Here is a 21328-nt window from a genome sequence, read left to right as displayed (position 1 = left end):
CAGTGTGAACATGATAGGGAGCAGGAGGAGGCAAACCAAAGATTAATAGAGGAACTTCACGATGATGATGAGGCTAACCAAATTTAATACAGGAATCTCGTGAGCTTGAGGAAGCTAATCAAAGATTAATATAGGAAGTGCACGAGCAGGCTGAAAACAGACAAAGAGAAATACAGGAATTGCGTGAGCAGGCTGAGAACAGTCAAAGAGAAACACAGGAATTGTGTTAGTGTGAGGAAGCTAATCAGAGAGTAATACAGGAATTGCATGAGCAGGATGAGAATAGACAAAGATCAATAGAGGCATTCATGGAATCCATAAACAGACATCTGAAGGAATCCAGGGAGACCACAAAGGGAATGCTGAATGGAGCCCATCAGAAGGAAAGGGAGTCCAAAAAAATCATAAGAAATCAACTAAGTGATCTGAGAATAAACACTGAACACCAAATTAAGGAAGAAGTTCATACAAGATCTAAAACAAATCTCCAACAAAGAATTTGAAGCCATCAAAGCTGACCAATTAGAAGGAAAAGAAATAAAAAACAAAGTAGAAAGTCTTGCAGTAGGTTAGCTCATGCAGAAGATCGAATCTCTGGGATTAAAGACACCCTAGATGTTATAGAGAAAAAACATACAACTATCCAAGACAAATCCAAGAAATATGATAGATCTATTCAACATTTGGAGGACATCATCAGAAGGCCTAATCTGAGGACAATGGATGTAGAGAAGCAGCTAGAGACAGAAGTTAATAGTCTAGGAAATTTATCTATCAGGATCCTAGCAGAGAATTTCCCAACCATGCAAAAAGATATGTCTATTCAGATACAAGAAGATTTTAAATAGACCAGACCAGCCCAGAACAGGACATCCCACCATCACATTATAATCTGCACAGGATCAATTCAGACCAAGGAAAGGATCCTTAAAGCTTTCAAGGAGAAAAGATCAATCACCTATAAAGGGAAACCAATTAGAATCACCTCAGATTTCTCAGCAGAGACAATTAAAGCAAGAAGAGCTTGAGATGATGTATGCCACTCCCTAAAGACAACTATCAACAAAGAATACTGTACCCAGCTAAACTCTCCTTCATAACTGAAGGTCAAATAAAAACTTTCCATAGCAAAGAAAAACTGAAACAATATATTTCCACCAAATCAACCCTACAAAAGATACTTAAAGATGTCCTATATGTAGAAAACCAACAAGACCACAATAAACTGAGAATCCAAGAAACATAGGAAGAACCCACTTGTACCAGCCACCAAACACCTCTCAGTCCTAACTCTCAACATTAAAAGACTTAAATTTCCAATTAAGCGACATATATTGTCCAGTTGGATTAAAAAGCAAGATCCTTCTATCTGCTGCCTTCACGAGTCTCACCTTCCCATAAAAACAAATACCCTTTGAAAGTGAAAGGCTGGAATAAAATCTACCAAGTAAATGGCCCCCATAAACAGGCAGGAGTTGCAATCCTAATATTAGATAAAATAGACTTCAAATTAAAATTAGTGAGAAGAGATAAAGAAGGTCCCTACATACTAATTAAGGGATCTCTCCTTTAGGAGGATATTACAAATCTAAATATCTATTCTCCAAACAACAGAGCATCCAAATTTATCCAAGAAACACTACTTTCCCTCAAATCTCACATAGATCCAAAGACATTAATTGTTGGGGATTTTAACACACCACTCTCCCCACTAGATAGATCAACTCGGCAAAAACTCAACAGAGAAACCGCAGATCTAAACAACTGCACAGATCAATTAGATTTAACAGACATCTACAGAATATTTCACCCAGCAGCATCAGAATAGACATTTTTCTCAGAAGCACATGGAACATTTTCCAAAATAGACCACATTTTAGGTCACAGAGCAAACTTGTTCAAATTCAGAAACATTAAAGTTATGCCCTGCATTCTCTCAGACCACAAGGGAATAAAATTAGAACTCAACACCAAAAGCCACCAAAGAAAGTCCGGTAACACATGGATGCTGAACAACACACTGTTGAATCACCTGTGGGTCATAGAAGAGATTAGAAAGGAAATTCAAATGTTCATGATATTCAACAAAAATGAACACACAAATTACCAGCTCCTCTGGGACACAACAAAGGCAGTACTCAGGGGCAAGTTTATAGCTCTGAGTTCCTACATCAACAATTGGAGAAAAATGAAACCAACAATTTAATGAGACATCTGAACCTCCTTGAAAAAGAGCAGCAAGCTAAACCCCAATCCAGTAGATGGAAAGAAATAGTTAAAATTAAATCAGAATTAAACAAATTAGAATCCAAATAAAAACATAGAATCAACAAAGAGTTGGTACTTAAAAAAATTAATAAAATTGACAGACCCTTAACAAATCTTATCAGAAAAAGAAGAGAACACACCCAAATAAATATACTCAGAGATGAGAATGGAAACATCACCACAGAATCAACCAAGATTTAGAACATTTTAAGGGAATATTTCTCAAACCTTTATGCTAATAAGTTTGACAATCTGGAATAAATGGACAATTTCCTAGCAAATATCAACATGCCAAAATTAAACCAAGATGAGTTAAACCAACTTAACAGGCCCATATCAAGCATTGAAATAGAAACAGCAATAAGAGACCTCCCATCTAAGAAAAGCCCAGGAACAGATGGATTTACAGCAGAATTCCACAAAGCCTTCAAAGCAGAACTTATACCAATACTCTTCCAACTCTTCAATGAAATTGAAAGAGAAAGCTCACACCTGAACTCTTTCTATGAAGCCATCATAACCCTTATCCCAAAACTAGGCAGGGACTCATTAAATAAAAAGAACAGAGAACTATAGACCCATTTCTTTGATGAACATCGATGCAAAACTTCACAACAAAATTTTGGCTAATTGACTTCAACAATTCATCCAAAAAATCATACACCATGATCAAACAGGATTCATTTCAGGGATGCAAAGCTGGTTCAATGTACACAAATCAATAAGAACCACATGGTTATCTCAACAGATGCAGAAAAAGCATTTGACAAGATGCAACACCCCTTTATGATGAAGGTTCTGGAAAAATTAGGAATTCATAGACCATTCCTCAACACAATAAAGGCTGTATATGACAAACCTACATCCAGCATTATACTTAATGGTGAAAACGAAAGCCATTTCCTCTAAACTCAGGAACGAAACAAGGATGTCCACTTACACCACTTTTCTTCAATTTAGTATTAGAATGCCTAGCTACAGCAATAAGATGCAAACATAAATATGAAGTAAAACTCTCCTTCTTTGCAAATTACATGATCTTGTATTTAAAGAATCCCATGGACTCCACTCCTAAATTACTGGAGCTGATTCAAAACTATGGAGAAGTAGCAGGGTATAAAATTAACCCTCAAAAATCAGTGGCTTTTCTGTATGCCAATAATGCGAGGAGCACAGCTGCAATCAGGAAAGCAATTCCATTTGTAATAGCCCCACAAAAAATAAAATACCTAGAAATTAACTTAACCAAAGAAGTGAAGGAACTCTATGATGAAAACTTTAAAACTTGGAAAAGGAAATCAAAGCAGAAGTTAAAAGTGGTAAACCCTTCCTTGCTCCTGGATTGGAAGGATCAACATCGTGAAAATGGCAACATTTCCCAAGGCTATCTAAAAATTCAATAAGATACCTATCAATATTCCAACCTCATTCTTCAATGGAATAGACGAGGTAATCCAAAAATTCATATGGAACATTAAAAGACCACAAATAACAAAAACAATCCTTAACAGAAAGACAGTGCTGGAGGAATATCAATATCAAATTTCAAACTCTAATACAAAGCCATAGTAATCAAAACAGCTTGGTACTGGCAGAAGAAGAAACCTCAGGATTGAAAACACAGAAATGAACCTACATACCTATAGCCATGTAATAATCAATAAGGGAGCTAAAAAAATACAATGGAAGAAAGCCTGTTCTGTAAATAGTGCTAGCAAAATTGGTTCATCACCTGTAGAAAACTAAATCTCGATCCTTATATATCACACTGCAACTGAATCAACTCAAAATGTATCAAAGACCTCAGAGTCAAAGCAGACACTCTGAGAACATTACAGGAAGGAATAGGAGAAACCCTAAGTCTCTTTGGCACAGGCCAAAATTTTCTTAATAGACACCCAGAAACACAACAAATCAAAGAAAGGTTGGACAAACGGGATTGTATGAAGCTGCAGAGCTTCTGCATGGCAAAGGACATAGCTAGCAAGATCAACAGAAAACCCATAGATTGGGAGAAGATCTTCATGAGCCATACAATGAACCAGGGTCTCATATCTAAAATATACTTGGAACTCCAAAAATTAACTCCCTCAACAACAAATCCTCAAAGAAACAACAGCCCAATAAATAAGTGGGCTAAAGACTTAAAGAGAAACTTCTCTGAAGAGGAAAGAAGGATGGCAATAGACACATGAAGAAATGCTCAATCTCTCTAGCCATAAAAGAAATGCAAATCAAAACAACATTGAGATTCCACCTCACTCCAGTTAGAATGGCTATAAACAAGAACTCTAATAACAACAGATGCTGGAGAGGATGTGGCCAAAAGGGAACCTTACTGCATTGTTGGTGAGAATGTACACTTTTTGAACCACTTTGGAAAGCAGTATGGAGTTTCCTCAAAAGACTCCACATAGAGCTCCCTTATGACCCAGCAATCCCACTTTTGGGCATTTACCCAAACAATCACAAACAAAGCTAGGCTATGCTGAAGCTACCAGCACAACTATGTTAACTGCAGCATTATTCATCATAGCTAAGATAGGGAACCAACCCAGATGCCCCTCAGTAGATGAATGGATCAAGAAAATGTGGTATGTTTATGTACGTATATACACACACAATGGAATTCTATGCCTCCATCAGAAAGAATGACATTGCCCCATTTGTTAGGAAATGGACAGACTTGGAAAAAATTATATTAAGTGAAGTAAGCCAGGCCCAAAGAATCATAGGTCCCATGGTTTCCCTTATTTGCAATAACTAGTATATGTATGAGTCAAGCAGAAAACGTCAGATAAGTTGATGTTAGGGAAATGAACCCTAAGATATGTATTCAAATGTTTTTTTTTTCTTTCATGTGTTTGTTTCTAACACATTTATAAGATTATTTCTTTGTTGCTTTGTATGTCCCTCCCCCACAGTATAACCCCTGCTTTCACTGTATTTGATGTCGGTATAATCTGTGGAGGGGAAGGGGAAAAACAAATCTTTTAAATAGGGATACAGGTGGACCCATTGCAACAATGAGATGTACAAGTCATTATGTCGAAAATGAACTTTATACAGGTGGACCCTTTGCAACAATGAGAAGTACAAGTTGTCATGTCGAAAACGAACTTTACAACTTTGTGTGGGGGGGCGGGAAGGATTGGGTGGGGGGAGTAGGGGGAGGATGGGAAGGGATGGGAAGGGTAAACAAAGGAGGAGGCTACAATGCTTGATAAGAAATGTACTCATAATCTTGCCCATGTAATTGTAACCCCTCTGTACAGTATTTTCACAATTTTAAAAAAACGAACTTTACAACTTTGGTGGGGGTGGGGTTGCGGGGAGGATTGGGAGGGAGCGCGAGGGGGGGAGGATGGGAAGAGATGGGAAGGGGAAACAAAGGAGGAGGCTACAATGCTTGATAAGAAATGTACTCATTATCTTGCCCATGTATTTGTAAACCCCTCTGTACAGTATTTTCACAATTAAAAAAAAGAAAATGTGGTATACACACACACACACACACACACACACACACACACACACACACACACACACACACAATGGAATTCTATGCCTCCATCAGAAAGAATGGCATTGCCCCATTTGTTAGGAAATGGAAAGACTTGGAAAAAATAATATTAAGTGAAGTGAGCCAAGCCCAAAGAAACATAAGTCCCATGGTTCCTCTTATTTTCAATAACTAGTATATGTCTAGGACAAGCAGAAAAGGTCAGATAAGATGATGTTAAGCGAAATGAACCCAAGATAGGGACACAAGTGTTTTTTGCTATTGTTTCTAATGTATTTATAAGGTACCATGTGATTTTTTGTTGTTGTTGCTTTGTATGTCCCTCCCCTATGGTATAACCCCTGTTTTCACTGTATTTGATGTTGGTATAATTTCGGAGGGGAAGAGAAAAAACAAAATGTTTAAATAGAGATACTGGTTGACCCATTCCAACAATGAGATGTACAAGACACTATGTTAAAAAAGGAACATTACAATTTAGGCGGGGGGTATGGTGGGGGAGAGTGTAGTTGAGGAGGTGGGAGGGAAGGGATGGTAGGGGGAAAACAGAGGAGGAGGCAACAATGCTTGATAAGAACTGTCCTCATTACCTTGCTCATGTAACTGGAACCCCTCTGTACAGTATTTTCACAATAAAATATGTTAAAAATATAATCCATGAAAATAAAACTTTAATCTTTTAGAGGTAAAAATAATAACAGAATTTTAGAAAAACCTGAACTTTAAGATATACAGCTCTTCAGAGTTCTAAATAAACTTGGAACCTAAACATGCTCTAACTTTACTCTCCTGGCAACTGATGGATCAGTTAACCCTGACCTTCTTACTTTAGACCTCAGTTTTTTATCATAGAGGTATAAATGATGTGGTTCAATGCCCCAGTCGGTAAAAAATAGGACTTTTAAAATACTCTAAGCCAAATGAGTATACAGTAAAATTTATTACTGAAATGAAATTTATTATTAAAAAGATTTATTTCATACTATGCAAAATGCTTCATAAAACAACTCTAAAACCTACTGAAAACATAAATACCTAGAGTCAAGTATTCTTGACAGCTCCTACTTTGTAAAGGTGTAGGACATCAGACAAACATTTACAAAAGATATGTCTGACATCTTTAATAAGGTACCAAACTTTCTGGAAATTATGCAAATTTTTCTAGCGTTCTTTTGAAACAAACAGAAGGAAATTTTTATGTAATGGAAGAGAAAATGCCACTAAAATGAGCTGACCTCCAAGATAACAGAGCTTAGGAAAATGTGGAAATATACTTCAAAAGGCATCTCTGTGGACAACACCTGAGCATCAGAAGAGCAAGACTAAAAATAATCCTTGTCCCTTTTTCACTTTCTCCTCTTTGTCTTTGCAGTTTCCTTTGTCATTCTCTACTCTTCAGATAAAGTTATACTTGATTGAGATCGAGTAAAGCCACATTGGAATCTGTTCATTAGAAAAAAAAATGATGGAAAGCGATACAGACAATCTGAAAGTAACAATGAAACAAACAAAACAAAACACAAACTGTGGGTCAGAAGGAAATAGAAAAACTTTTCAGGGAAATGTATTTCCCAAGTGCCTGTCCTCTGGTAGGTAGGATCCAGCAGTATTCTGTTATAAACTCCTATCTCCAACGTAATGAAGAGAGAAGTACAAATAGGTAATCAAAACAGAAGACTGACAAATTTTGTTTTGAGAAGGTTGACATAAAGTTTGTGTGTGGAAAATCAAGAGCTGACTCCTGTCCACTGTGAGTGAAGCAGATGATCAATACCATGGTGGAGAACATTATTCAAAGAATAATGTTGAGAGAAAAACAAGGTATAAAGTTCAGTATTCAGTATGATACCATCTACAAACCTTGGCAGTGGAAGTGTGGCTCAAGTGGTAGAGTACCAACTTTCATCATAAAAGACAAGTGAGAGTGTGTGGTACTGAGTTCCAAACCCAGTAGGCACACAAAGACAAAAAAGAAAAACCATCTATATAAGTTTCAGAATAATTTTGTATATTAAATATGGGTACATATGAAATAAATATATAATATTTTATTATAGTGATATTACCTCTGTGAGTAATATCTCTTTAAAAGTGTGATTTCATTTTTAACCTTTAAATATTAGAGATTTGAGACAAATACAGTAATACTAAGTTTTTAAAATATGGGGATGGGTACCACATACTTCATTCTTTTCTGTAGGTTTTTTTTAAATTTTAATTTTAATTTTAATTTTTTGTGAACATACTGTACAGAGGGGTTACAATTACATGGGCAAGTTAATGAGTACATTTCTTATCAAGCATTGCAGCCTCCTCCTTTGTTTACCCTTCACATCCCTTCCCAGTCTCCCCCCCCCGACCCCCGCACCAAAGTTGTAAAGTTAGTTTTCGACATGACAACTTGTACTTCTCATTGTTGCAATAGGTCCACCTGTATCCTTAAACGACTTGTTTTTCCCCATCTCCTCCACAAATTATACCGACATCAAATATAGTGAAAGCAGGGGATATACTGTGGGGGAGGGACATACAAAGCAACAAAGAAATAATCTTATAAATGCATTAGAAACAAATGCATGAAAGAAAAAACATTAAAATACATATCTAAGGGTTCATTTTCCTAACATCACATTATCTGACCTTTTCTGCTTGACTCATACATATACTAGATATTGCAAATAAGGGAAACCATGGGACCTATGTTTCTTTGGGCCTGGCTTACTTCACTTAATTTAATTTTTTCCAAGTCTTCCCATTTCCTAACAAATGGGGCAATGTCATTCTTTCTAATGGAGGCATAGAATTCCATTGTGTATATATACCACATTTTCTTGATCCATTCATCTACTGAGGGGCATCTGGGTTGGTTCCAGATCTTAGCTATGGTAAATAATGCTGCAATAAACATAGTTGTGCTGGTAGCTTTAGTGTGGTCTTGTTTGTAAACATTTGGGTAAATGCCCAGAAGTGGGATTGCTGGATCATAGGGGAGCTCTATGTGGAGTCTTTTGAGGAACCTCCATACTACTTTCCAAAGTGGTTGAACAAGTTTACACTCCCACCAACAATGAAGTAAGGTTCCCTTCTCTCCACATCCCCTCCAGCATCTGTTGTTATTAGAGTTCTTGATTTTTGCCATTCTAACTAGAGTGAGGTGGTATCTCAATGTTGTTTTGATTTTCATTTCTTTTATGGCTAGGGATGTTGAGCATTTCTTCATGTGTCTATTGGCCATCCTTCTTTCTTCTTCAGAGAAGTTTGTCTTTAAGTCTTTAGCCCACTTATTTATTGGGCAGTTGTTTCAAGCTACCTCATAGTAAAAATGAATACATTAAAAATTTTATTGTATAAAAGAAAAATGCTGTATAGATTCACTTAGAAGAAGCCATTCCTGTAAGTGGAATTCCCTTTTATTTCAGAAGCAGGAATATACAGGACTGAATATTCCCCATCTTCAGAAAAATGAACACTGGACAAAAGCTGTCCTTGATCTGAGAAGTCAGTGACATTTTTGGCAAATGGATGGTCATTTCCCAATGGAAGTGAAGTACCTAAAACTAATTATTTTACATTTTTTCTCCCAAAGAGTGTTTCATCTTACGCATGATTCATGTGGATTATTCTTTTCCTTCTTTATGGGAGTGTCAATGTAAAGTTTAAGGGACATACCTTAATGGATAACACATTTCATTACTTGTGCAGATGTATCATTAGTGCTTAGATTTTGGAATTACAACTTGTGCACTTAAAAGTGTTGATTAGTTCTGCAAGAAGACCTCAATGAATTTTTTAAGTCCCTCACAAAGACTTCCCTTCCTCAAAAAATTACCCATAAATAATTACCCAATATAATTCCCAAGGAACTCGTTCATGTGGTGTTGGGGTGGGGGGAGCTCTAGCCGGAAAGGAACCTACAAACAATTTAACTTTAAGTCATAAGTAATTCCTAGAATTAAAAGTGATGAACCAGAGAGTATTTTTTTAATTATAGTAGAAAATACTTAGTGTGGCAAAAGTCCTTTGAAATATATTCTTAAATATAGGGGAGAGGTGGATTTATCATGGACACAAGTGGTATTACACAGCACATATTTTTCTGAAAAATCAGACTGTACATATGGATTAGATATACACCCCTAATAAGAGGGTATATTGATCTATGATTTTCAATATTACATCCTTGTATTTTTTATTATATGCTATTTTTCAACAAGTGGAGAAACATTCTCATAAAGTGAGTGTTTATTCTTCCATGTTTATAGAGCTAGTAGTGCATTTCAGGAAATGAGAAACTCTGAGAGTTAAATATAACTTGGAGTCCTTCCTATGCACAAAAGATGACAGGCAGAAAAAGGAAAAACATACGACCTTTTAAAGCTTGATGCAGGAATTCAGTCACAAAGCCTTATTAATTTAATAACATGATAATGGAAATGTTTTGATGTTTTCTGATGTTTTTCTCTCTCCACATCCATAACCTTGTATAGATAGATGATAGCTTCATTTTACTAGAAAACAGACTATGTTCCTTCAGTTTTGCTGAAGGACTGTGCTGATAATGTACATTCTATGGTGGCCAAAGCTGACACTAGATTTAATCACATGCATCCCTACCCAGCACTGACTACCCTAAGTCAGCAGTCTTTCTCACTTAGTCATTAAGTAATCTTTGAACCAGGGAATGCAATCACTCCTTACAGGAACCCCAAGAAAAGAACAGTAAATGGAAGTTTGTTTTCCTTGGAGAAGCTTTCCCATAGTATGGAAAAGATTCAGGATATCAGATCCTTCATAAAGCTTTGAGTGCAGAAAATTCCTGAATGTCAAGTATTTTTTTATCCTCCCTTTAAAAAAAATGTATGACTTTACTTGAGCCCTTGAAAGCGGCAGCCAGGTATCAAGTCTGCATACAAAGGGAAGAGAGGCCAGAAACAAACAAAAGAAGAAGACTGTGATGTGAGTGGTGGACAGTAGGTGGACAGATGACAGGGGAGATTCAGATGGAATCCCATGCCCTTTCCCCATGAACTGATCCTTGGATTTCTCAGGAAGCCTATGGCCCAGAGAAAAGAGCAGAAATTAGGGTACATGGTGAAAATCAAGTGAAAAAATATGTCTTCATTCTCTGACCTTTTCTTAGTTTTCCTTCAGATTACAGATTTTTCTACCCCATCTGCTATTGGAAACCAACCTGCCACCTTGCAGTCATCTCCATCCTATACTTCTCATTGCCATTTCCTGAACTTAGCTGTTCTAATCTTTTTTTCTTTATCTATGTTCTTGTATCAGTCCAAGAGGACTTTTTTAAACACCAAACTAGAATGTTCAGTTCTCTAAAACGCCATTCATATATGCAGTTTAGTATGATTCTGGAACATTAAAAAAATGGGTGTAAGCCTAGAAGAGAAATATGATGAAGTAAAAGACCTTATACATAGAGTTAGAGAGGTGTATCTAGGCCCAGCTCTGCCCAACACACCACTGTACCAATTTCAGTGCTGTCAACCAGGAGCCAGGTCTTTGTAGTATGAAAGACCTCCTTTGCAGTGCGGAAGGAAGATGTCACCATGACTGATGAACGAAATTTGTGCTTTACATTTATGAGAACCAGGGGTAGTAAAGATTCCAAAAAAAAAAAAAACATACAGAAAGGTGTGATGCCATGCTTTTTTATTATCCAGAATGGGCCAACTAAAAATGTCAAAATGTCTCAACTGAGAAGCATCAACAGAAATTTTTAAAGCCCCTTTTACTCATCTTGAATTAAGATCTGAAGAATTAAAAAGGCAGAAAAGGAGAAAAATAGTTAAAATTATGATTTTTATAGAATGTTATATATATATTTCTACCATAGGGAAAAGGGAGATTAAAAATTAAGTTTAAGAGGATTCAGAGGGACTCTGATAAAAATTGCTTGTCTATGGAAAAAGAAATAAGGTAACAAATTTAATAGAATTATTATGTGATCTAGTAATTTTAGGAATATATATCTAAAATTTGAAGAAAAAGGATCGTATATAGATATTTATATATCATGTTTGTTACAGCATTATTCACAATAGTGAAGATTCATATCCACAAACTAAATGTTCATCAACAGGTGAATAAAAGAAAGAACTTTATGCAGACATACAAAAGATGAAAATCTTGCCATATGTTCACATGAGTAAACTGAGATCATTGTGCTAAACGAAACAAGCCAATAATAGGAGGACAAATATTTCATGATACATACAGAATCTCAAATAGTCAAACTCAGGGAAGAATAAAGTACAATGATAGTTACCCAGAGGTGAAGGGAGAAATACAGATATCTGCTATTCAGCCAATATAGATTTTCAATCAAACAAAATAAAAAAGTATGACAATGAAGTCCTCAAAAGACACATTTACAATGTTAATACCTACATGCTTAACCATACTCTTAAACATTTTTGTTAAGCTAAGAGATGGTGACTTACACCTGTAATCCTAGTTGTTCAGGAGGCTGAGATCTAAGTATTGCAGTTCAAAGACAGCCCAGCTAGGAAAATCTGAGGTACTCTAAAAAGCCAGAAGAGGAGCTGTGGCTTAAGTGGTAGAGCTAGCCTTTAGCAACAAAAGCTCAGGGACAGCATCCAGGCCCTGAATTCAAGCCCCAGAACCCAAAAGACATGTGTGCATACACACACACACACACACACACACACACACACACACACACACACACACACACACACAAATTGATATGGGATACATTTCAAATTTTGTAGGGTTTTGTTTTAACTGTAATGTAAAAGAAAGGAAAAGTATATTGTTTGGTACAAATGTTTAAAAGCAACAGAAATAGGGACAATAGGGGAACAAATGCAGCAGTGATACTCACTAGACACTATGTTGAAAATAAATTATACAATTTACATATGGGGATAGGAGGGAAAGACTGGGGGAGAGCGAGGGAAGGGGTGGCATTGTCCAAAAAGAAATGTACACCTTATCTCACTTATATAACTGTAACCCCTCTGTATATCACCTTTATGATAATAACTTTAAAAAGTAAAAAAACAAAAGAAAAGCAAACAGACTCATCAGATATGGCTGAACATACCTGTAATCCTAGCATTTAGGAATCTGAGATAGGAAACTGTCAAGTTTGAAGCCAGCCTGTGCTATTCAGAGAAACCCTGTCTCAATTCTGCCTCCTGCTTCCCTGCCAAATAAAAAACAAATAGAACTGTACTGGTTTCAGGCAGTTCAAGCCAAGCACTTAGGTAACTTCTCAAGTTCTTCCCAGCACTTCCGTTTCCATGGATACAGTTATTAGTGTCCAATAGACTGTATGTTGACAGACTTGGGGATGGAAGATGGAGGGGAAATTTCCCATGTACCCCATCCCTCAATAAACAGCCGCTGCCTCACCCTCCAATGTGAGCTAAGTATTAGAAGCAGCAACGAACGGTACAATGAGAAACCTGGAATCCCAGTACTGCAGTAAAAGCTGCTTTGATTTCTCAGTAGAAATAAAAGAAATTTTTAAAAAAGGGAAACACAGTAAAGGACCATAAAGGGAAAGAAACATTTGTCACCTTAGACAGAATAAAAGTCCAACCAAATGAAATAAATGCCTTTGGGGAAAAGACATGGCGTGCTGGAAAGTATCCTGTTCCTTCGCACTGGCTCTTCATTTAATTTCTGTCCGCTCAGTATCTTGGACCTTCCCTCATAGCCTCCTTATTTTTTCTGGCTATGAAAGATGCATGAAGTGAATCTAGCCTATAGTTAGGTCTTTGTCGGAAAGAATCTTCAAAATAAAAATGTGTTACCTGATATTCATCTCAAAGGCAAATACATTTCCAAATAGCAGCCTGGTCTACTACCAAGCTGTTTTCTTTGAGTAAGCCACAAAGTGGTTCATTTTTAACACTGCTAACACATGCACACACACTTGTAAACAAGCTATATTCTGTATATTTATTGAATATACAGTGAGCAACCTCCTGGTAAAACGAAATGAAAATACTCTGTCCATTGAGATTTTGTAACTTTTTAAATGTCATAATGATACTTGTTGATAGTCACAAATGCAGCTTTGAGTTTTCATGTTTGCAAACATATTTTATAAGCCAGGTGTCCTGGTCACACCTATAATTCTAACTATTCAGGTGGTGGAGGCAGGAGGATCGTGAGTTTAAGGGTAGACTGGGTAAAGTTAGGGAGACATCATTTCAAAGCCCAAACACAAAACACAAGGGTATGTAGCATGGACCAAGTAGTAAATACTTGCCTAGCATATTTGAACCCTAGCCCAGGGTTCAAACTTCAGTGCTTAAAACACACACACACACACACACACACACACACGTATTAACTAATTAAAAATATCGAATTCTGATACTTGTTGATATCTGATATAAACTTACTGAATTTATTTGGTTAGAATTGGTGAACCTAGATATAAAATAGGTTTCTACTTTATTTCCAATATGCTTGCAACATCACACATACACAATAATGAGCATAAGAACCATAGCACATTTCTTTCCACCTGTATCTATCCTTAAATGAAATCAGAAAAATTAAAATTTGTGCATTAGCTACTTGCAAAGTTCATACTGAAAGTTGTATAAGTATTATGCACTTTAAAAGAATCTTTTAAAATTTGACATCTTTAATAAGAAAATGGAAAAACAAAACCCACAAACCTTAATACGCCAGTAGGTCTGAAGACAAATGTGTTCTTTGGAAGTTTGATGGAGACAATGTATTCATAAAGGTCTTTTCAATAGAAGCTGCTCACAAAAGAAGCTCCATAGAGAACAGTTCAAGTCAGACAAATAGGATGCTTCTGGAAGCTTCTGGAAGCAAGAAAAACATGCCATTAGAGAACTTTCAAAGTAATTTTACTGCTAGTCCCTGTTGATCAGAAGTCCTATATATGCACATGTAGGAATTATTAGCATGACATTCTTAATTTATATTAATTTTTGTACCCCAAAGTTTTTTATTTATAAATAGTCTTTGGGCACTGTATTTAGAAAATGCTGAAAGGCAGGAGGATTTTGTAACTAAGCAAACTTCTACATCAGGCTATGACTGAAGGAGCAACTAGGCTATACCCCGTGTGCCCACAGTGTTTGGCTCTGGGCAGGGACTTCATCCACAGGGTTCTTTGATGGGGACATCTGTCCAGTAAGTGTGTAGTACTCACTTCATTTTACAGCTGAGGAAAACAGACACACACCTTGCTGAGCTCAGCATTAGGGCCTGTGTCTCTCCTAAAGCTCAAAGGCATTAGGATTGATCCTCCCTTCCTTTCACACTTGTGGCCTACATAATTTAGAAAAGCATTTCATAGACAGAAATAATGAGAGAACAGGTCACACCCACAGATATGCCACATGATTAATACAATATGAAATTGTGTTTCCTAATTTCTTTTTGTTTCATGTCTCAGATATGGTCCTATTCCATCAGGCCACAGGAATGCAGAGAACCAGCTTGCACGCACTGAGATTTATCTTCCCACTTTCTTCCTTCTGCGGAGAACATGTTTTCTGGAAACCAAGGAGCTCCCTGGTGTGATGCTGCAGGTTTGTGTGCTCTGCTGAGCCAAAGACGGCAAATGGGCGGGCATCTCACATCTTCCTCTGGCCCCTCTGCATGACTCACAGCTCCGCTTCTCTGATGTAATTAGGATGGGAGCCCACATTCAAGGATGCTGCAGAGTGATGAGACTATCTCTCCCCGTGGCTGCTTCCACATGAAGCTAAGGATGGTGGAAGACTTGGTCAGGCTCCCTCCAGACTGCTATTCTCATTTTTAGTCAGTTATCTCCATACATTTCTGACATCAATTCAGGGACACCCCCCTACAGTTTCTCTGCCCCAGCTGTCCCAGTACCCACACTTACAGCATATTTCAGGGTCAGTGCCCACCAACTAAGTGCTTCCAAATCTCCCTCAAAGTGCCAGACATGCGTGCCATGGGCTCATGTCTGAATCTTAGAAGTTTTTGCTCATTTCTACACAACTTGGGAAGGACCTCAGAAAGGCTAAGAAATAATGGTACCAGGAAGGTCACAAGTCACTCTGTAAATTCTTTATTTCATTTTTGACAACTGAAGCTTAAGATATGAATAAAGAAACAGGAGGGAATGACTGACAGTATTTTTCAAGTTGTGCATAACTGAAGCCTGGGATTATTACATGGGGAAAGAGGAAAAGGAATAGAGTGACAGAGCCAGCTCAGCTTTGCATGAAAAGAGGAAGAACAAAGAACAAAGAATGGAGTGGGTAGGCTTTGGGACAGACTTTAACCAAGGTTATAAGAATATAAAATAAATAGAAACTTCTGACATTTTCATATTCTAGCATTCTTTTATCTTATTGCCAGTCCAACACAAAGTTTCAGGTTATAATTCTAAACTAGCATGCCTATTTGCCAAAAAAAAAAAAAAAATCCCAACTGCTATTTGCAAGCATTAACTCAGTCCTCATGCACTGAATATTTATGATTCAATAAGTAAGTCAAGAAATTTCCAGGAACTTGAAAATAAGTAGATAGCCTCTCTTTTTGTCAAACAACTGTCTTGTACAGTGATACAACTAGGCTGCCAAAAACTATAAGGTAGTGTTAATAACATGGGCTTGGAACTACACTGGCTATGGTGATCCTGCTCTACCAGGTCCAGCTGTCTAACCTTGACTATCGCACTCCATCGCTCCTAGCCTGGCTTACTCATCTGTATGGCCTATCATCTGGAAGGCTTTTTGAGGATTAAGATACATTACCTGCTGGCTGTCAATGGTCCATACTTAAAATCCTAGTTACTCAAAAGGCTGAGATCTGAGAATCCTAGTTTGAAGCCAGGAAGGGCAGCAAAGTCCACAAGACTCTTGTCTCCAAACAGAAAAGGCCAGAAAGAAAGCTTTGACTTAAGTGGTGGAGTGCTAATCTTGGGTGAAAATGCTAAATGACTGTGCTCAGGCCTTGAATTGTCCCAGTACTGCCTCCCAAACAAAGACAGATTACAGATTACACGGAGGGGCACAGAGTGAGGATACACTGAACACTAGCTAATAATCGTGGCACTACTGTATGAGAAATGTTAGTGGGAAAACATGTTCAGGGGCTTCAGAGAAGTTGCAAATGCTCTCTATTGGGGATGTGTGGAACAACAAAAGATTGCAGTGAGGAAAGGAGCATTTATAATTAATGGTCAGGCCTCATACAAACTCTCTGATCATTGAAATACCAAAAATTATGCACTTTGCAAAAGAAAAAGTGGCCCATGAAATGAGACATTGTTTTGTAGGATTTATATAATTTGGTATCTATCATAACAACAAAGCCAGGGAATGATAACAAAAAAAAATTAGAAAATCTCTGCATTACTACTAAGAGAGGAGGCAATGGCCGGCGAGTTCCTAGTTTATTCGATGGTAATCCATAATGACACCATGGCTTTTAATGGAACTTGGCAAGCTCTTAGGCATGCCATTTTTAAACATAGCCTCGAATTTAAATCATAGGGCTTGTGACTCAAATCTCCAATGTGACCTTTACTGGGTATTGTTCAAGAAAACATGTCTGTCACTGTGGAGAGAAACCACACGCCCTTTTCTTCTGAAACGTATAATAGAAGATGTACTGTATTGTTACAAGCACAGAGTGGCAAAATGATTGTGAATGTGGTCCTCCAGAAGTAATGAAAACAAGGGCTCAGTGTGATTTGCTATGCTTCATTTACAAATGTTATCTTACGGCCTTAATGAACATTCTCATTGCTCCTATATCCTAGATTTCAATTCAAAAAGAAGCTTGGTAGGAAGCCCATCATTGAGTAATATAAAATATCATCCTTCTGAAGATAGCCCTTTCTCAGGTCACTCTACTTTGTCCTAGACTTGTACAATATCATACTGAACAGAACAGTAAAAAAAAAATACACACAGTGGTTTGACTTGACCTCCTAGTCTTCCTAAACCTGCAATATCTGCTTACAAAGGCACTATGGTTCAAAGATGTGCTTGCCAGTATGAGGAGATAGGGTCTTTACAAGATGACTAGGCCAGGAGGGTTTCTTCCTTATGCAAGAGACTTCCTGCTGCCCACAGGCAGCTTGCTTTTCTGTCTTCTATGTGAAGATCCAGCATTTCTTCCAGGCTAGAAGCCTAAGGCAGCCTTCCACAGAAACCCAAACTTGCTCATGCCTTAATCTTGGAATTCCTACATCTAGCACTGTGAGAAGGTATTTTTTTACCCTTCACAATTTATGTACTCTACGGTGTTTCATTACAGCCACATCAAATGGACTGATAGAAATTGGTGCCAGTGGTGGTTTTAACACAAAGAGCTGAAAACTGCCTTCCAAAAGATAGGCCATACCGATGGGTAAGCTGAGCTGGGAGAGTTGGAGTGCCAAGGCCAAGGTCGGACGCTGGACCAGGTAGGGCAGGATCACCATAGCCAGCATAGTTCCAAGCCCATGTTATTAGTTTTTGGCAGCACAGTTGTATCACTGTACAAGACAGTTGTTTGAAAAAAAGAGAGACTATATACTTATTTCCAAGTTGCAGGATGACAAAAGAAATGTCATTTTCCATTATGTTTCTCACATTCTAATTATACAGTAAAATTTAGGTCCAGGTCCTATATGATATTGCTCTAGGTTTCCAGATGACTAGATGCTGGAAGAGCTTTGAAGTAGGCAGCAGAGGAAAGACTGTATCTCCATGAATGGAGTGTTCACAACAATTCTCCTGAAGGCTCAAGAGACAGCAAGGAAAACCTCAGAATTCTCAGTGATTATTTAAGCAGTTGGAATGAGAATGTTGGTAGAAACATGAAGACAAAAGACTATTAGAATGAAGTCACAGATAAGGAGGTTCCGCAAATGTCCAGAAGGGCCATCTTTTTTTTTCTCTCTCTCTCTGAAATGGTAACATTTAAGAGCAACAAAGTAAGATGTTTGGTGGAAGAATTATTTAAGCAGCAAAACATTTAGGGTGCTGTTTGCTTCTCTTAAATGGGAGAAAACAAAAAATAAAGATGACATTTGTAATTGAAAGAAACAGGATTAAATACTGGAAAAATCCTAGCTTGGCCATGTCAAGAGAACAAAATCAAGCTTAGTGTGGTGGTGTACACCTGGAAAAACTGAATAAAAATTGTATGTTCAAGACCAGCTTAGTCTTGCATAGAGGGTCCCTGTTTCAGAATAATTAAAAATGAGAAAACCATGCTTAAGAGAGAAAAACAGGGGTGTTGCCGAGTGTCTGGATGCTGGAAGAGCTTTGAAGTGGGTAGCAGATGAAAGACTGTTCTCCACAAATGGAGTGTTCACAACAACTCTGTGGTTGTGGGGCTTGAAATCTGGGCCTGGGCTCTGTCCCTCAGCTCTTCAGCTCAAGGTGAGTACTCTACTACTTGAGCCACACTGCTGATTCTGGTTTTCTAGTGGTTAATGGAGATGAGTCTCACATAATGTTCCTGCTCAGGCTGGCTTTGAACCATGATCCTCAGATCTCAGCCTCCTGAGTAGCTAGGATTACAGGTGTAAGCAACTGGCACCGGGTGGCCAAGTATCTTTTTGAAAAGAAAAAAAATCAGAGGAATAGACCAGAGCCTAGTTTTGTTCAAGACAATGGCAGAATGACCTAAAAGGCATTTGTTATCTTCTGGGTCTCTGTATCCATCTGAAGGCCCCTGTGTCTCAGGGGAAAGGGGATTTGCTTCCCATCTCTGTACTTCTGGGTTGATGCTGGGACAAATTAAGACTTTGGGAATATCTGGAGAGACTGAATGTGGTTAACATGTGAGAGACTTGGATTCTGAGTAGCAGAATTCCATGGCCTGAAGGAGCTACAATGTGACAATATTTAAGAGTATATAGCAGTGATTAAGCTATGATTAGGACCCTAATAAAAAGAGGCTTCACACAGCATTTTGACAGCTTCCTCTCCTTCGTTCCATCATGTGAAAAATCAGCATTCCTTTCTGGAAGTAGAGAGGAGTTGATAGCTGAACCTAACAACCAAATATTCAACTCACCAATACCTGGGTCTCGCACTCTCCAGAACTAGTGACACTAAATTCCTATTTTGTCTACATTAACTATTCTACTCTATTCATTAAAACATCACAAATGGACTAAGATAGTCAACCTTCAGAAAAGATGAATTCATCACCCTCCTCTCATACTTTTCTTTATCCTTTCAGTGAATTATGAAATTCTGTCAACTCTTCTTTTTCTTCAGCTAACTCAGGACCTCACATTTTATGTACTCCTATAAACTTTTAGAAGCTTCTCTTTTTGTAGTTCATTCTGGAAAAGCCAAATGATTTTTCATCATCTCAGAGTATGCTACAATAGACAAGTATTTCACATAAGTAATATTTTAAGTGTGCCTTTATTTATGTACATCAAATATTCTACAACATATTAGGGCTCCCTCATCTTTGAGAATCTGATTGAAGTTCCTCATCAGGAATTTCTATTCCCATCACCCTCTCCAATCTGACCTCTCCGTTTCTGACCTAAACAATGGTCATATAGAAATGGTCTGTTCATTATACGAGAATGGAGCTGATCTACTGAGAATCTCTAAAAGAATGGTCTTGCCATATGCTGTGTTCTAAATGTTTCACAGGCAAGTCAGATAGGCATCATTTCTTGAGGACTACTCCTGTACCTCCTTCTCCAGATATATCTACCTGCCTGATATTGGAAGCCTTATCTTATTATCTTCCATGATCCCAATATTTCATGTCTTCTTTATTTTCCTGTTGTGTAAAATATTTCTACTAGAAGGAACTTTCTAGTAATTTCCAAGCGCTGTAGAATACACAACAATCAGGTATAGTTTCTTATCTATGCAGAGTTATAAAAACATTAGAATTAATTGACAACATTTTAAAATTAGAAGAAAAAAAACAATGTCCGGCAACGCTATCACCGCCTTTCCTCGTGTCATAGTAATTTAGGGATGGCCTGTGCTCTCCACCTGCCACCGTCCTCACCACTAGCCATGCTCAATGAGATTATGGCATGGCCTGTGCAGGCATCTGTATTTGCAGTGTCCCATCTACCCTGACACCAACAGCAACATTGGAAAGCCAAATGATCTTTCTTACTCTCTTACTTTTCAGATGGGGATAGAATTGTTGTTTGATGTTCTGACTCAAAAGCAAGCTTAAATTGTCTTCTTTCTTGCCTTTATCATCCAAATGATTAATGTTTGGCCAAACTTAAATATAGATTAATCCATTTAAATCTCAATCTCTATTTTTGTGTTTGCTTTATAGTTCCCAATCAAAAGAGGCTAAGTCATTTCCCATTTCAGATCTGTAAATATGGTATTTACTACTGATTTTCATTCCTTCCTTTATTGAGTCCTAATCCATCCTACCATCACATAAAAAAACAAGAAAATTTTGAGAGTATTTTCACTTTCATCCATATGAATTTAATATCCTCCCAGAAGCCACATGCTTCCTTAACATTGAGCTTTTGCATATCTTGTACGTGATGTTTGGGGAAAAAACATGAAACAAAAT

At 37.5% G+C, this 21328-nt stretch overlaps 1 protein-coding gene and 1 long non-coding RNA gene across 12 annotated transcripts in view; one reads left to right on the top strand and one right to left on the bottom strand.

Annotated features, from left to right (window-relative positions):
• The window catches only part of LOC138831335 (ecto-NOX disulfide-thiol exchanger 1), a 542641-nt gene that overhangs the window by 264990 nt on the left and 256323 nt on the right, over positions 1-21328 (bottom strand). For 10 of the 11 annotated variants that reach the window (XM_070028466.1, XM_070028467.1, XM_070028455.1 and 7 more), the window contains one exon: positions 14473-14625. The gene's annotated coding sequence lies outside the window, so the exon portion shown is untranslated. The remainder of the gene's footprint in view (positions 1-14472; positions 14626-21328) is intronic. The other variant, XM_070028457.1, reaches the window with a different exon arrangement.
• The window catches only part of LOC138831337 (uncharacterized), a 51310-nt gene that overhangs the window by 25061 nt on the left and 4921 nt on the right, over positions 1-21328 (top strand). The window contains exon 4 of the long non-coding RNA XR_011373249.1: positions 15225-15360. This is a non-coding gene — a long non-coding RNA (uncharacterized lncRNA). The remainder of the gene's footprint in view (positions 1-15224; positions 15361-21328) is intronic.

Source organism: Dipodomys merriami, unplaced genomic scaffold, assembly GCF_024711535.1.
Source record: "Dipodomys merriami isolate MVZ:Mamm:240054 unplaced genomic scaffold, mDipMer1.0.p SCAF_192, whole genome shotgun sequence".
Classification (NCBI taxonomy): Eukaryota; Metazoa; Chordata; class Mammalia; order Rodentia; family Heteromyidae; genus Dipodomys; species Dipodomys merriami.
This window is presented reverse-complemented; position numbering and strand designations above follow the sequence as displayed.